General features: G+C 40.7%; 1 non-coding gene across 1 annotated transcript; it reads left to right on the top strand.

The window, feature by feature from the left end:
* Positions 1–222: 222 nt before the first annotated feature.
* Positions 223–304, top strand: TRNAL-AAG (transfer RNA leucine (anticodon AAG)). The gene has a single exon. It is a non-coding gene; the product is annotated as a tRNA-Leu (tRNA).
* Positions 305–17,527: the final 17,223 nt, after the last annotated feature.

Raw genomic sequence — 17,527 nt, 5'->3', positions numbered from 1 at the left:
GAACTTTCCAGCTGACGTTCCCTGACAGCTAAGGAGGGGACTAGAAATATGTGGTGCACTGCAAAGAGTGTTTAGCTCTACTTGTAGAAAGAGCCATTCCTGAGCCTTTTTCCTACTATATTTAGGTCATGTATGAGGATTATTGTTTAAAACCATCGTGTGAGAGGTTGAATTCTGGCGGGGACATAGAGTTACTGGAGAGGGAGGAGCTTTAACCAGCAAGGTAGTGTGGCCGAGCGGTCTAAGGCGCTGGATTAAGGCTCCAGTCTCTTCGGGGGCGTGGGTTCGAATCCCACCGCTGCCAGGAAGGTTTTGTAGGCAGAAGTAACACCGGGTGCAAGGACTCAGGAATGTTTTCTAGGTGGAAGTAACATCAGGCACAAGTACAGATTGGGAGAGGAGAGGCTGGAGAAGTAGCCCTGCAGAGAGGGATCTGCCCACCAGCAGCCTACATGTAGGTGAGCAGTGCTGCCTGGCAAATGAGGGATAACAGCTTCCTGGGGTGCATCAAGCACGGCTTAACCAGCTGATCAGAAGAGGTGGTTAGCCTGCTGTATCCCACTGTTTTCAGTATTGGTACAGCCTCACCTGCAGTCCTGGGCCCAACAATGTAAGAAAGATGAAGATCCTTAGATGCCTCCAGAGGAGGGAAACAAAGCTGGTGAAAGGGCTGGAAGGAATGTCCTATGAGGAGTGGCTGAGGATTATGGGTCTGTCCAGTTTGGAGAAAAGGAGGGTGAGGGGTGACCTCATTGTTCGCTACCAGCCTCCTGAGGAGGGGGGGGGGGGGGGGGGAGGGAGATGCTTCTTCCTGGTATCCAGTGAAAGGAACAGTTCAAAGCTACATCAGTCAGGGGAGGTTCAGACTGGACATTAGGAAGCATTTCTTTACGGAGAGAGTGGTGAAACAATGGAACAGGCTTCCTAGAGAGGTGGCTGGTGCCCCAAGTCTGTTGGTGTTTAAGAGGCGTTTGGATAATGCCCTTAATAACATGCTTTAACTTTTGGTCAGCCTTGAGTTGATCAGGCAGTTGGACTAGATGATCATTGTAGGTCCCGTCCCACTGAAATAGTCTAGTCTAATTTTGTTGTTTTCTGTCTTCACAATCAGCTCAATTAAGCTTTCTGACCAGGCTGCATTTTTTCATGATGCACTATGGTTCCATGACCCCAGTGAATCATTGGAGAGGCAGCTTGTTTTGGGAACTGAGAACACAGGGGAAAATGGAGATAAAAAGCAACTCAGATATGCCTCCCATAAATCATTGCAATAGAAAGAGTTTTTGGGGTTTTTTTCAGCTAAGCCTGGAGACATTTAAGTCTTTCACTGAAATAAAAATTGGTGCCCCCCAGACCTCACCTCCTGACCCTGGAAAGTGAGTTTTGTCTTTATTTGCTTTAGTAAATTGATCAGTGACCTCTGAGCTGTACATGCAGTTAACACAGTAAACAGAACTATGGTTTTGAGCAACGTACAGGTAAAGACAATTTTGGTTCACCCTACTTTTCTTTTTCAAGAAAATTGTGTCTTCTAGCCTTTTCTGATTAATTTGTACTGTGTTTTGCTTCCTTGCTAAAGAGGCAGTATGAGTAAAATAACACTTAGTGCTCACTTACCATTTAAAAATGTTACCATGACCTGCTTTATTTGGGGTGTTGTTCTACTGAACTGTGCACGGTAACAGATGCTTCACAATACTTCACACAGATTTTCAGGAAATACTGTCCTTTAAAGCAGCACTACCCAATACTGCAGTATGCTGAGGTTTGGTATGTGTGTTGGTTATGTTTGGTGTGTGTCATGAAAATGCATGAGCAGGTTGTCCCATTCCCTTGGCATGGGTAGCCTATAGTGCATTGTGGGCAATGACACAATATTCATATCTTGACTCTCAAGCCCACACAGATCACTAATCTTAACTCTTAGGCACTTATGACTTTACTACATGTTAAAGGTAGGACAAGTGGGGGAAATTCTCTGCTGATATACAATTAACTGCTAAATCAAAACCTCTTCAAGGTTCACAGATGAAAGCAACAATAATAGACCAGCAAGAGTTTTATGTATTTCAGTCCATAAAGGGTGAAAGCTGTTGTTTTATGAATATTAGTATTTAACATTATGAATAGTTCACAGCATGCCCATCTGGGCCTAACATTCTCAATGTTTAAATATCATTCAGCAGTTATGAAACTGTCTGAAAATGTTCTTCTCCTGCTGATTCTAAAAATGTATTTATTTCTTGGTTCTTTTATATATAAATTTAAATATCAGTAATACATCTCTACGTTATGGCTTATTAGACATGGAAATATTTGCTTGGAAAGTAGTTTCTTTTTGAACACTGTTCATCAACTTCTTTGAGATTCATAAAACTAATGATTTGTTGTTTAAGTCTGAAAATTTCAAAATAGTATGTGTCTAGGTCCTAGATTTTTACCAGCTCAGGATATGTGGTAGCCATCTCTTAACTAGACTGAAATGAAGTTATGTTTCTAATTCAAATTTCTGAACATCACAGACCCATAAAATCAGAAAAGGAAATTGTGGTCACCTAGCCTGACTTTCTACACAACTTTCCTGTACTGATTTCAGTTCAAGTGAGAATATATCTCAGAGGAAAAAAATTGTCTTGATTTTCATATTTTTAGTGATGAACTGCCAAGTGATCTTTTGTAAACTTTTCCCGTAGTTAATTTCTCAACTTTAAAATATGCAGAATTTTTTTGGTTTCAATTTCCAGACATTGGGTTCTGTTATAATTTGTTTTACTAGATTGAAAAATCTGCTCTTATCACATAGCTGTTTCCTACGGCTATAACAGGAGAGAAATTCACGGAAACTATCTTAGCCTACAGAGGCAAATACTCTCTAGATTTATTCTATTTTCAACAGACTCTTTCTCAGAGATAGTTTCAGAACAGGACTGAGGCATTGGTCCAATAATCTTTTTCCATTTATGACTACATGATGCTAAAGCGATTAGCTTCGTGAATACTCCCACTCTCTTTATCCCCAATACCACAATTAGTCTTGAGGCTTTTCTTTGAATCATCTCCAACTTTACAACCTACTTCTTGAATTATGAATACCAGAACCGGACATATTATATTAATAGAAGCTGAAATAGTGTCAAATGCAAAAGCAGAATAAGTCAGGTATTTTTATCAATATTTTAATTTGTAAATTGACAGATTTTTGCAACAGTGGCCATATTCTCTGCTCATATTTGCCTACTTATCCACTATGATCTCTGTGTCCTACTCAGAGACAGTGCTTCCCAGGGCTTCATCTCTAGAGCCCAGTGTTCTTTGCTCCAAGGTTTGTGTCTTTATTTTTCTGTGCTAAAATGTATACTGTTTGGTAATGCATTGTTTAAAAGTAACATGGTGTCCTTTCTGCTTCATTATTTAGCATTCTTTGCTCATCTGCAGCTTTATTGGTCATTTGTTTTATTCCAAGTGTTTCAAGATGTTAAATAACGTATGGCCGAATAAAAGCCAATCCTGTTGGACCTCAGTGAAAGCACAATCAGTTCTAATTACCTGCTTAAAATTATTGTTTGAATCCTATGAGATTTCAATCCAGGTACCATCTTCCGTGTGGTTAGATATCACTTCAGCTTCTTAATCAACTTTGCCTTGCCATGTCATACCAAGTAAATTAACGCCTAGAACTCGACTAACCACATCACAAGTGTTGTGGACTAATCCCAATAGACAGCTTTTTTTTTTTTTTCCCCTTCATCTATGGGCCATCCCTGTAAAATGTCCATAAAATGTGCATTGAGTTCATTTAGTCCATGACTTTGTGTGTTGGGTTTGCGTGGCAAGGTTTTGGTAGCGGGGGGGGGCTACAGGGGTGGCTTCTGTGAGAAGCTGCTAGAAGCTCCCCCTGTGTCTGACAGAGCCACTGCCAGCCGGCTCTAAGACAGGCCCGCCCCTGGCCAAGGCCAAGCCAATCAGCGCCTCTGTGATAACATATTTAAGAAGAAAAACAGTTAGAGAGAGCTTTTGCAGCCGGAGAGAGGAGTGAGAAGATGTAAGAAACTCTGCAGACACCAAGGTCAGTGCAGATGGAGGGGGAGGAGGTGCTCCAGACACCAGAGCAGAGATCCCCCTGCAGCCCGTGGTGAAGACCATGGTGAAGCAGGCTGTCCCCCTGCAGCCCATGGAGGAAGGATGAGGGGGTGTAGAGATTCCACCTGCAGCCCGTGGAGGACCCCACGCTGGAGCAGGTGGAGGCACCTGAAGGAGGCTGTGGCCCGTGGGAAGCCCACGCTGGAGCAAGTTCCTGGCCGGACCGATGGACCCGTGAGGAGGGGAGCCCACGCCAGAGCAGGTTTGCTGGCAGGACTTGTGACCCCGTGGGGGACCCCACGCTGGAGCAGTTTGCTCCTGAAGGTCTGCACCCCGTGAGAGGGACTCCATGCTGGAGCAGGGGAACGATGAGAGGAGTCCTCCCCCTGAGGATGAAGAAGCGGCAGAGGCACCGTGTGCTGAACTGACCGTAACCCCCATTCCCTGTCCCCCTGCCCCACTGAGGGGGGGAAGGTTGAAGCTGGGAGTGAAGTTGAGCCTGGGAAGATGGGAGGGGTGGGGGGAGGTGTTTTAAGAGTTGATTTTATTTCTCATTCCTCTACTCTGTTTTGCCTAGTAATAAATCAGATGAATTCCCTCTCTAAGTTCGGTCTGTTTTGCTCATGACAATAATTGGTGAGTGATCTTTCCCTGTCCTTATCTTGACCTGCAAGCATTTCATTATGCCTTTTCTCCCCTGTTTAGTGAATAAGGGGAGTGAGAGAGCGGCTCTGGTGGGCACCTGGCCTCCAGCCAGGGTCAACCCACCACACTTTGGGCTCCATCTGTTATGGTGGTCACTGAGGACAGGAGAGGTGGTGTGTTCCATGGAGCTATTGGGCACCAAAGCCACCCCAGGTCAAGTCACTGCAGCATTTGCACTGTTTCTTAGGACGCTCATCCTCCATTGTTTTGGGTGGTTCCTGCTATAGTATTTCCTATAACATGCAACTCAAATCATAGGTTACAACAATTTAAAGGTATATCAATTACAATCTCCATTCCTGGTCTTTTTGGATCAGGCCATAGGGTTTAACATGGAACTCCTACCTTGGCCCTTCTCCAGCAGGGACTTATTCATGAACCACAGTCTCTTCAGGGGTGTACCTGCTCCAGCATGGCCTTACACCACCATCTCTTACACGTGTACCTTCTGTGTTGTGGCCTTGACCATGGGCCACAGTATCTTCAGGGGTAAACCTGCTGCAGCATGGACTTATCCACATCCACAGACACTTTGAGGTGTTCTGGCATGGCCTACCCATGGCCACAGATGTGTTAAAGTGTACCTGCTTCAGCGTGGACTTAACCTTGGGCCACAGTCCCTTCAGGAGTGTACTTGCTGCAGTGTGGACATATCTGCAGCCACAGACACTTTGATGTGTACCTACTCCTGTGTGTACTTATCCACAGGTCACAGTCCCTTCGAGTGGAGTTCACAGTGGAGTTCCAGCTTGTCCAGTACAGCAGCACAGGAACTGCAGCCATGCCCTGGCCATCAGCCAGCCCAGGTGCATTGCCATTACTGTTATCAAAATGTAAGATTTAAGTAGAGTAAGATAATATAATAATGATAATAATAATAATAATAAACAAAAATCAAATACAAAAAGCAGCCACTAACGAGCACTAGACTCTAAAACACAGTAAGGCAAGCAAGGCCCCTGGCAAGGACAGGAGCCTGCCAATTAGTAGCTAAACAGATATAACAGCTACAGTTTCAGTCTAGCACACTCCAATCAAATCTGTCATTATCTGCAACCCTTCAAGCCCCAAGCTAGGAGCCAAAAAGGACTGTTGTAGTCTAACCAAAGGAGGCAGCTACGCCCCACGCTCATTCACTCCCCCCATGGGATGGGGGAGAGAACTGGAAGGGTAAAAGTGAGAAAACTTGTGGGTCAAAATAAAGACAGTTTAGAATCATAGAATGGTTTGGGTTGGAAGGAACCTTAAGGTCATTTAGTTCCAACCTCCCTGCCATGAGCAGGGACACCCTCCGCTAAACCAGGTGGTCCAAAGCCCCATCCAGCCTGGCCTTGAACACTTCCAGGGATGGGGCATCCACAGCTTCTCTGGGCGACCTGTTCCAGTGCCTCACCACCCTCACAGGGAAGAATTTCTTCCTAATATCTGATCTAAATCTACCCTCCTTCAGCTTAAAGCCATTCCCCCTTGTCCTGTCACTCCATGCCCTTGTAAACAGTCCCTCTCCAGCTTTCCTATAGGCCCTTTCAGGTACTGGAAGGCTGCTTTAAGGTCTCCCCAGAGCCTTCTCTTCTCCAGGCTGAACAACCCCACCTCTCTCAGCCTGTCTTCATAGGAGAGGTGCTTCGGCCCTCTGATCATCTTCATGGCCTTCCTCTGGACTTGCTCCAACAATTTAATAGGCAAAGAAAAACCTGCTGGTGCAAACAAAGCAAAACAAGGAATTCATTCACTACTTCCCATCAGCAGGCAGATGTTTAGCTATTTCCAGGAAAGCAGGCCTTCATCAAGTATAGCAGTTACTTGGGAAGACAAACATCAATGGTTTTACTGATGCACACAATGCCATATAGTATGGGATATCCTTTTCGTCAGTTGGGGTCAACTATCCTGGCTGTGTTCCCTCCCAATTGTGCACCCCCAGTCTACTTGCCGGTAGGGCAGAGTGAGAAACAGAGAAGGCCTTGGCACTGTGTAAGCACTGCTCAGCGACAGCTCCAACACTCTATGTTATCAAAACTGTTTTGGTCACAGATACAAAACGTAGTACCATACAAGCTGCTATGAAGAAAATTAACACTATCCCAGACCAAACTAGTACATCTAGGAACTGTCAATATGAATCAGATGATATTCTAAAAGGTGTATGTACTGAGAGGATATGCTTTCCATACCCATGCTGAATGACAAGGAATAAAAGAGTAGGAAGTGTAGCAATGTTGTACAGCATCAAATGAGCTACAGCTAGCACAGGTCATGAAGGGTTATAAGAAGAAAGATTTTATGTAAACTAAGAGTGACAGTAAAACTGAAGAGAGGATGTTCCAATACTTATTAACAAAGAAGGGTCAATATCAGATGATGTGAAGAAGACTGGGGAGTTTAATGTCCCTTCAGCTTCATTTTCATTAAAAAGGTCAGCAGTGATCAGATGGATAACACAATTACCATCACTGGTGACATATAAATATTGGGAGGTAATAAGAAAAGACTAGATTAGAGATTACTTAGGTTAGATGACATCAGCTCATTTTGGTGTGACAATAGTCATGCCAAAGAAAAGGATCCTATGTTTATACTGCTTGAGTACATGTGGCAGTAGTTATGGGTACCAACCAAGTTGGAGCTCATTGCTCTTGTGTTGATTAGCATTACCCATGAATTAGCAGCAACTGCAAATAAGCGCTGCCACAGTTATTTGACTTTCAGAATAAACACCCTCAAATGAGTAGCTACCTAGGTCAGAATAGTAAAAACCTTTGAACAGATGTTTAGATCTCAATTATTTTATTTTCACTTACATTGCTCCTGCTGAGCCTAGTAGAAGATGGTAATTATTTTTCTAAAAAAACCTAAATAATGTTTTGTCTTTTGTGGATAAAAGTTGTGTATAAAACTTTGGAATGGCAAGTTTTCAAATTCCAAAATCCAAAATCCAGCAGGAACAGTTTCTGTGCTGAGTGTGGTATTGTCCATTCAAACTCATATAACTGACATTATTGTATGTAAGTATCAGCTATATAAAGCGACTCTCTGATCCACAGCTGTCAAGGGAGCAACAGTAGGGGATTTTATTTGTAGAGGCCATGTTATTGATCCAATTGATTTTGGAACAGCTTTCATAGCTTGGCAAAAGGCAGACAGTACTTAACAGAATATTGTCACTAGCATTCATAGAAATGATACAATACTTTTTTGATAAATTCCTTTTTAAAACTTTGCTACTAATGTAGCATGGTTTCTTTCAGGTACTGTTCCTGCAACATTTCCCTCTGTCCACAGCATTGTCTTCTTCCCTTTATTTCCACCATGACTACCTCACTGCAGTACCACAACATCCTTCTCATTGCCCTTCTCTTAGTGCCTCCAGTGTTTCAGAATACACGCTTCTTGTGTGTCCACACACTGCCAGATTTATACTGACATCCATTTCTAAAGGTTATCTGCCTTTCAGCACGTGTAGTGTTATGCTCAAAATCTTGTTAATGGGCAAAGAGGAAGCAAACTTTATGTGTAAATAAAGCCATGATTTTATTGTTCATATAATGGAAATCTTAAGAATCTAACCATTATTAGTGTGGATCTAACTGTTAAAGAAAGAATAATAATAAAGTTAAAATTGTTTTACATACACTTCTTAGTTTCTACCCCTATTCCTAGTGTTATGCTCACCTGTCCCCTGCTCGTCTGGGTCCTAATATTGGTGGTTTTAATCTACTATGGGTGGGAGTTGGGGGCTGTTCTGGAAAGTCAGTAGTAGCTGGGCTCCTGTGCCAGGAGTAATGTGATGTTGATGTTTTATTCTTCCTCCTCCAGTACCCACTCCAAATCATTTTTATATGTTTGCTTAAATATTTTTACATCCTTCTCTTTATTCATGGGTTTGCAGCTCCACATTACATCCAAACTTACTACATATGGTGCCTTTTCTGTATGTCGCATACCATTTCTTTGTTCTCCTTGTTACCCCTAAAACCAGTTTTGTCCAGCTCCAGGTTTGCATCTCTAAAACTGACCATTGGTCAATTCCTTACAGCTGTGGGGTCCCCAGTGCCAAGGCTGTGCTCTCTTACCATCCCAGTCCTGCACTCCTCCATGCCACATCCTGTATCTCCAATTCTAAAGCTGCTGCTCTCGTACCAGGTCTCTATATTACACAGAATAATTGCTTATTACTGTTATTGATATAAAACTATGGTTGTACCACACAAAAATAAAGTGTTAGAGGAAAATGTATCTCATGCCGGATCCAACAGCAAGGCTGCTGCAGCTCCATGCCCCCAGGTCTAACAAGTAATGAGGCTGAAAATGTATTCCCAGTAGGCACATGCACACTGAGCACAGGTATACCCCACATATATATGCCTCTGGCTACACAAATAACAGACAGACACACAGAGCACTCACGCAAACATAAGCAGAAGCAATGGCTTCATCCTGCTCCCAGCTCTGGCTGAGCAGGAGGGAGACCTGTTAGTAGGCATATATATCATATATATATATACACACATATACACAAACAGTGTGAGTCCCTCCAGCAGCTGCCCTCATACCACCAGCCTTCCCAGTCGCTGTCCCTGGATCCCAGTCTCCCCAGTTGCTGGACATGGACATATGAACCCCCAAGGCCACAGCCTTGTTCCAGTTGCTGGTGCAGACCATCACACACACACACATGCACACACAGGTGTCCATGACTCCCTGGTCCCGTAGCCGACCACCCTGAGAGACACACAGGCACTCTCACACCCAGAGCTGGCCACAGGCACCCACACACCCCCTTGATCCCAGGCCACTTCACCTTCCCGCTGGCTCATTCAGCTTAATCTTCACTAGTGATCACACACTTGCTTGCACACCCGCACTCACTCCAGTCACTGGCACCACAGACTGCATACATGTGTGTGCACACAGAGTAAAGAGCCCCTTAGTGGAAAATAGATGAAGATGGAGTTTAATAAGGAGACAGGACAGAATGCAGTGATCAGGCACAGGGCATGGCCAGACAAGCGTACTGACCAGCCCCTGCTTACACTTAAATAGGCCTTTCTATTCCCTCACCCTTCCCCTAACTGTTTCTCCCCAAATCACCAAAACCCCTCCCTTTTCTCACTTTTGATTCCTCCCCTAAACATGCCCTAATAAATCCTGTGCAATCCCAACATGCTCTTTCCCTGCCTCCCATACTGTGTCCCACACCCCTAGGCAGCAACTCCCCTGTGGTTCATAGGGTGACAGGGAGGTCTGGTCTGGTCCCAGTGACTCATCGTGATGGGTTTCACACCTGGACAATGGGGTTGAGGCTCTGCTGGAAGAGGCTTAGATAGGATGTCCCTCCCTCTGAGGTTCCCCGTTTGCCATTGTGCCCCTGTTCTCTGGGTTTGTAGAGATGGGCTTTTGATGGGCTGGTGGCTCCTCGGCAATGGGCCTGGGAGCAGCCAGCTGGGCTCCTCCACCTGCCCTTGTGCCTCTGTGCTCCTTTGTGGGTGTGCAGATGAGCTTTTATCACATAACCTAACAAAAAGTACAACTATGTACACCTGATCAGTTAGAGAAATTACCATCGTAGCTAAACCAAGCGAAACAAAGCTGCAGGTAGGTCAAGGAAAGACTCAGTCTGAGGTCTTACAAACTCCATTGAGCGTACAAAGCATACAGCCTGCTGCTATCAATGGCTCTACTGTATTACAGGGCTACGTGGTTACTGTTGGCAGTTCGTTGGTATTCCAGGTGACACTTCAGAATCATTGGCTTTGGGCTACATGAGTCACCATGGCACATTTGAAAGCTGTGCTGCCATATATTCAAGAGTACTTAAACTAGCTGGGTTAGAGCTGACTCAAGCATGTGTGAAAAATCTGAGATAAAATTATACATCTCAGTTGCTGGTTGGATGCCAATTTATGAAAAATAAATAATTTATATACCCTGTTAGACTGATTCTATGAAAACTTGGTACATCTCCTTGAAAATCTGGGGAGCAGGTAATCTGCTGGAATAAACTGGTAAAACTGCACTGCAGTCACCTTTCCATTAACAGAGTCAATAAAATCAATGAAGCTGTGCCGAGTTAGACCAGTAGGCAACCTGGTTTGAGATGCTGAAATATACAACATATCAATGAACAACTAATCATCATATTTAATAATGATGAATGGAAAAGTTATTTCAGGCCACTGGAAAATTCCTTGAATAAATTAAAAATAGGTCATTTCTTATTACTGCAATAATATATACATTAAGTGTTAAATCTGGCATTTTAGAATTTATTTTCTATTTTAATTCTTCCATTTAAAAACATTTCTAGAATCATTTAAAGAAAAGGGAATAAGAGGGAGATAAATGATAGAATTCTCTCTGGTTCATCTCCTACCTGAGAACATTATAGATCCCCTAGTGATGCAGGTTTTTATCTGTAATTTGTATATGTATAAAAGAAATAAATGCCTTTTCCAGTTAAATCTTTTTCTTAGTTTCCTACATGTTTTCCCTTGCAAACTTCTGAAACTATCAAGCAACTTAAACCCAAGTGGAAAGAGGGTCCTAGATCTCAAAGACAGTGAATTTTTACAATGTTTGTGAACTTTGGTATTGGGAGACACCAGGTAAGTGCTACAAATATTTTGAAGACTGAGGCATGAGTGCATTATTGGACATTGTGAAAGCCCCATAGAATTCACACTTATAAATATCCCTGGTGAGCAAGAAAAAAATCAGTCAGAACTTGTAATCTTTCTGTTATATGCTAAAGTCATGCAGCCATATGGAACAAATGGGTAAGAAACTGGGTTTATTCTGTTGAGGTGGTAATGGAACTTCTACTCCATGCAGATCTAAGTCTATGTACTGGTCCATTTTGGACTTCATAAACTAAAACTTCTTTGAGTAGATCGAATGCCCTGCAACTTGTTCTTCTCATATGAGTTTACTAGCCTTCCAGATAAAGACTAGTCTACCTTCTGCCTTGCCTCAGCAATTGATTTATTCCATAGAACAGCTTCTGTAAAAGTAATGTAGCCTGGATCTCCCACAGCCTGGCTGAAATTGATGGTCCGCTTAGTTATCTTGCAGAGGACCTCAACAGCGTCATCTTCATTTTGAAAGACCTACAACATTGTGAATCATGACTTGAAGGATGTGGTCCCTTTAGTCCTGAGAAAAAACTACCTTCTGTAGGATATCAAGATCTGAGATGTACCCATATCTTGTATTCCACTCTGTCTTTTGTGGGTCCATAGCTTAATGCTATAGCTTAATGCATAGCTTAATGCTGTACAGTCAGGGGTTGGACTAGATGATCTTTAAAGGTCCCTTCTAACCCAAACCATTCTATGATTCTATGATAATCACTTCTCAATCACAGGCAGGGGCAATTTCTTTTACTCATACTTGCTCCCCATCTCCAGATAGGGAGAAGTACCTGGCCACAGTGGTAATTTTGCCACTGATTTCAAAAGGGGCAAAATTTCTAAAGGGTGTGGTGAGCAGAAATTGTTTAACCCAGGTTTCAGACTTAGTAAGGGGATTGAGAGGCTATAAATTGGTTATGAAGAAGGAAAATCTGCTCCATTTTTCTGTTCCATATAGGGAAAAATATAGTTCTTTCTACCTTGCAATAAAAAGTGGGGAGAAGTTAGAGGGAAGATTTTTACTTTTTTCTTCATAGCTTCCAGGAAAGTTCAATTATTCATAGCCCCTTGTAATATAAAATTGTTACTCAGCATAAGGGATTTGAGCAGGAAAATCTAAGATCATTTACACTTTTTTTTTAAACTGAAAAGTCCCAGTGTTCATTTATGATGATATTATAAGCTGCAGTGAGGTTCTCAAACATCATTAATCACTACAGATGGCTACAAACCCATTAAATCTTTTAAGCACCTGTTTGCTTATCAAATGCTCACATTGTAAGCTACCCTCTGGTTCACGTAAGTACATTAGTTTTAGAACATATAATTAGCTTACAATAACTGTACTTGTGCTAATTACCAGTCCACTGAAAGAAAGAAGTGGATCCTGTTGAGTAATGGGGGTGACTGGAACTTAAAAACAGAGTTTCTAGACTAAGGAACAGGGTTGGATGACTCAATGTAAAATGTTTATCTCATTTCTGGTAAGCCTGGTTCAATTCCACAGTGAACACCTAAGTGAAATAGCTTGATTTTCTCTGCCATCAATCACAAGAGAGTACCACCACACATAATTTATCACAATTTGTCTCTTTTGAAGAGAGTTTCAGGAAGGAAATAGCATAAAGACCAAATTATTTCTCACTCAAATGGGTTGCACTGTATTTGAGAATGTGGTGTAGGACAGAAATTGCAATCTCCTGTCGTATGTTAAGTCTTATCAACATGAAGATCTCTGCTAGAGCACACACTGGAGTGCTCACTTTGCTAGAAGTATTTAGTGGCAATACTATTTATTCCCAAAGTAATAGCCCTCCTGTTTGGGATGGTAGGGTTTCATTCCTTCCTGCAGAATAGTTAAATTAATTAAACAAACAAACAAACAAAGATATGATCAGGTAAGTTTACACAATACATGACGAGAGGGTTATTTCACTAAGATTTCAGTGCCTTGTATGCTAGCTTCATAATAAAGGCACAGGAAAATTCTTAACCTATGTAAATCAATATAATTTTGCTAGAGCTATTCATACTTCTGTAATCTCTGGGTATAGCCTGCAATTTTCTCATAAACTACCCTAAATCCAGATCTAGCGTGAAGGACTGTATTCTGATGGCATACTACAGAAAGAATGCCATGTGAGCAATCAGATGTCATCCTGACAATACTGAATACTGATCAGCTTGTTTTTCATAAATCATTTCCCAAATGTCTCTCTGTATACTGTCACTGTACATACTTGTATATAGTCCTACCAGAGAAAATATGCTAAAACCGGAACTAGAACAATATCACAGTACCATGCTGTAAACTACAAATGCAGTTACTTCAAAACATATCTACCATAGCCATACCACAAGAGCAAACCAATTCAAACTACATTTATAAGCCTTGAATTTTTTGATTAACTAAAAAATCTGAAAAAAATCTGCAACAATTTTTTGCTGTATTTTCTGAAATAGATTTTCATGCCACAAAATTCAGAAATCTGAAGACTGAGATACGATCACAATGCTGTACAGTCATTTTGCTGAAGTTAGCAGAAATTTTAAGAATGGCTGAAAACCTTTGAATTATTTCAAGGACAGTATACTACCCATCCTTGTCCTTATTTATCTGGACACTGACTGCTCCCATTTCATTTGGAATACAATCTGGACTGATTGTCCAGATGCCAATTTGTTCTAAAGGACATGCTAGACAGCATCGTCACAGAAAGTGAATTGTACAAAGCTGGAATGTCTACTACAGGTTTATTGGTTGAAATGTGTTTTTTCTCAATCTGGTACTGCCTGAAAGATTTTACCAAAAGATGTTAGAATTTTCCCAAAGTCCTACAAGTAGCTGACTAAAATATGTGCTGCTGAGGAGAATTTATAAAGGGATAGATTGAGATAAGAGGTAGCTAGTGAAGTAATACTGCTTTCAAAAACATCTCAAAAAGGACTAAATTGTGCAGGAATACAAAAAAAATTGACAACCTGAATATAAGATATTCCTATTTTAATCCTGCTAATTTGAGGTCCTAGAGAATCTTAGTTAAGAGAGTTTTTAAGCTCAGAGGGTAGAAAAAAATATAAAGTCAAAGGGAGAGGGGGTGGAAGCTCGTTCTTTTATATACCCTCCAGTCTCCTCTAGCATTCAACATAAAGTACATTACTCTATATCTTTCACTGTCAAATTTAAGGATTTTATTTGCAACTTACACATTGACCCTAGTAAATCAAAGACTATGCTTAAGGGGTAAAGCTTGTTCCCAAAAATCTATGGCAAAAATTGTTGTTTAATTATATGTGTACCATAGTCTGACTTTGAAAAGTACTTGCAAGTGAAAGGAAAGCTGTCTTCTCAACCCCTTAAATTGGTGTCAGTTCAACTAATGGGCCAGTTAATTAACTAATGGTTGTGATTTACAGGCCTTCTCCTGAGGTAAAACAGATTAAATATACTACCTAATTGCTTAGTATGGATTGATAGAGTTTATTGGTGAGCCCAGCCCAAAGTTTCCACAAAATTTCTTGAAGTGCATTTCCATTGGAAGAATATCAACAGGTACAGAAAAGGAACAAATGGGACATATGGTAATTCTTCTAATACATTAATGTGTTTCTCCTTAATAAAACTTGAAGAAAGAATGATAATAACTGCCAAGTGTAATGACTATTCATCTAAATTTTAGTAAGCTTTTGTTAAGAAGGGAGGACTGACCTTTCAAAGCCTTATCACCTGGTTGGAGAATTTTATACAGGAAGAAGTATATTAACCAGCACAAATGAGACATCAGAATTATCAGCCATATCCTAGAAATTTATAACAATTCCACTTCACCTTAAACCACTTCAAACTGCAGTATTTTTGCTTTAGTACGTAAGATTTTGAGTTCTGCCTCTTCATCCTGACTCCAAATGCATTATCACATTTGAAAAAGTTTATTCCTGGATTGATAATATTATACCAAATTTCAGTGAACACCCCCAAATTTGTCATGAACCCTGTGCTTTTTATTTATTTATATCTCAGTAAACATTACATTTGACTCTTAAATGAGACTTTCTTGAGTCAGACTTGAACTACTTCTGGCACAGCATGGTTTTAATATCACAAAGATCCTGGGCAACCCACTGCGGGCAAGTGGATCCTGCTGTGTCAGTCCGTTAGAAAGATATTATCTACACAAAAAAATTGCTTTCAATGTCATGATATATAAGAAGGAATTTGAGAAAACTAGATCAAAGTATTTGACTTTCTACGGAACTCATGAGCTCTCCTCAGCAGCACATATCCTGTAGTTCCTTTGCTCTGCTCATAGAAGTCTGGCTGAGGGTTGCTGCTTTTTTCAGGTCTCTAAGCTCACATTCACCAGCTTCAGGACTCTGTGATTCTTCCATTGCTTATTCTAGCATTTCTTTTTCCAGCTGCACCTTCCTTTAGCTCATTCATATTACTTTCCTGTTATTTTCAAGTAATGTTGCAATTGTATTATTTAAGTCTTGCTTTCCACCAACTTGAAAATGAGACACACAGAACTATTTACATTCTCCAGGATGATTTTGCAGCCACCTGGGCTGGACAGTTTAATGTTTTTATTTGCTTCTAAACTTCCAGAAGATATGATAAAATCTGCATGAAGATCCTATTACTTTAATAATAAACTCAATACAGTAACCACAAAGCCATTTTCTGGCAATGTTCATCTTTTTAAGTGATAGACTTTTCAGTTTGAACTATCTGTATTCTTCAGAATGAAAGCTTTTGTTAAAAACAAAACCATATTTCAAGCTTCCAGCCTTTCTGTATTTTGGCAATGTACAACTAGGGTTTTTTATTTTAGAGGAGTGCATATGCTAAGGAATAACAAGAAAATGGATGAATTGTGTATTAATTGTGACTTTCATGAAGGTGTGAAGAAATATTGCAGAATCATATGATTGTAGGCAGAGATGTGTGTAATTATGTGGCTATTGAGGCAACAACCTCAGGATGAATAGAGATTGTCCTAGAAGTCAGGCTTGGTATAAATTCACTCGCTCCGTTTGTTGTGCATTGGCTGCAGAAAGTCCAGATTAATACCTTTGATATTCACACTGGATTCAATGAAGACGTATTGTTAAACCCTTTGCGAGAGTTTACCAAATATAATTCAGGATTTAAGATGTTTAAAAAAAAGTTTCTAGTCTTCTGGTTTCAAGATAACCTTCACAATGTAAATCAATCCATAGGGTCTTTTTTGAATTTATAACAAGGCAGCCTAAAATAATGTCACCAAGAGAGGTTAAATAATAACTCATCTAACTGGCTTTAAAAAATCCCACGTCTTTCCTATCAGGAAGAGACAGTTTCCCTGAAGATTGTTAAAGACTTAAGTTTTACATGGCCTTTAGAGATTACTCTACAAAATTATCTAACTTGCTCCAGCAAGAGTTTTCCTGTGAACTGACACTTGATAATCTCTTTGACCATGAAAAAGAACCTTTAGAATTTCAGCTTACATTTTAAGATCACATTTGGCAGAATTTAGAATTCAAAACTGATCGCACATTTTAATTATGTATTATAGCACTAACAGTTCTGCATTGTACCAGTTTAAATATTTTAAGGAAGGTTTAAATATTTTAGTGAAGACTTAAATATATGGTATAGGATTACAAGCAGTTGGAACATTTTCACCTGTGTGACATTTTGGTGAAATACACTGGTTCACCAAAGCCTCAGTGTTCCACAGAGAAGTAACTGTTTCCATACAAATTTTGCCTATAAAGTTTTTGGTTCAAGAAAGAAAACTTTGTTGAGAAGAGAAGGATATATCTCAGCATCTGGAGTACTGTCTTGAATGCTATGAGTGTAGATTTACGTCTCCACATTGGGATTGAAAAGCTCTGCTGTGTTGTAAATACAGCACTGACCTGCAGTTGGGATCAATGCACTACTACCTGAGCAATCAGATTACAAAACGCGATGCACGTAAACAATAGTAAAAGGATATGTATAAAAAAATAATTATGTGTCTAATTTAGATAGTGTTACTTTTATTTCTAAAATGTTGTATATTGTAATCTTTCTGTTTGTTTGGGTTTTGGTGATTTTAATCAAGAGCTGTCAAACAAAAATGCTG

This window comes from Grus americana, chromosome 1 (genome assembly GCF_028858705.1).
Source record: "Grus americana isolate bGruAme1 chromosome 1, bGruAme1.mat, whole genome shotgun sequence".
Classification (NCBI taxonomy): Eukaryota; Metazoa; Chordata; class Aves; order Gruiformes; family Gruidae; genus Grus; species Grus americana.
Note: the sequence above shows the minus strand (reverse complement) of the source record. Positions and strands in the feature narration are given on the sequence as shown.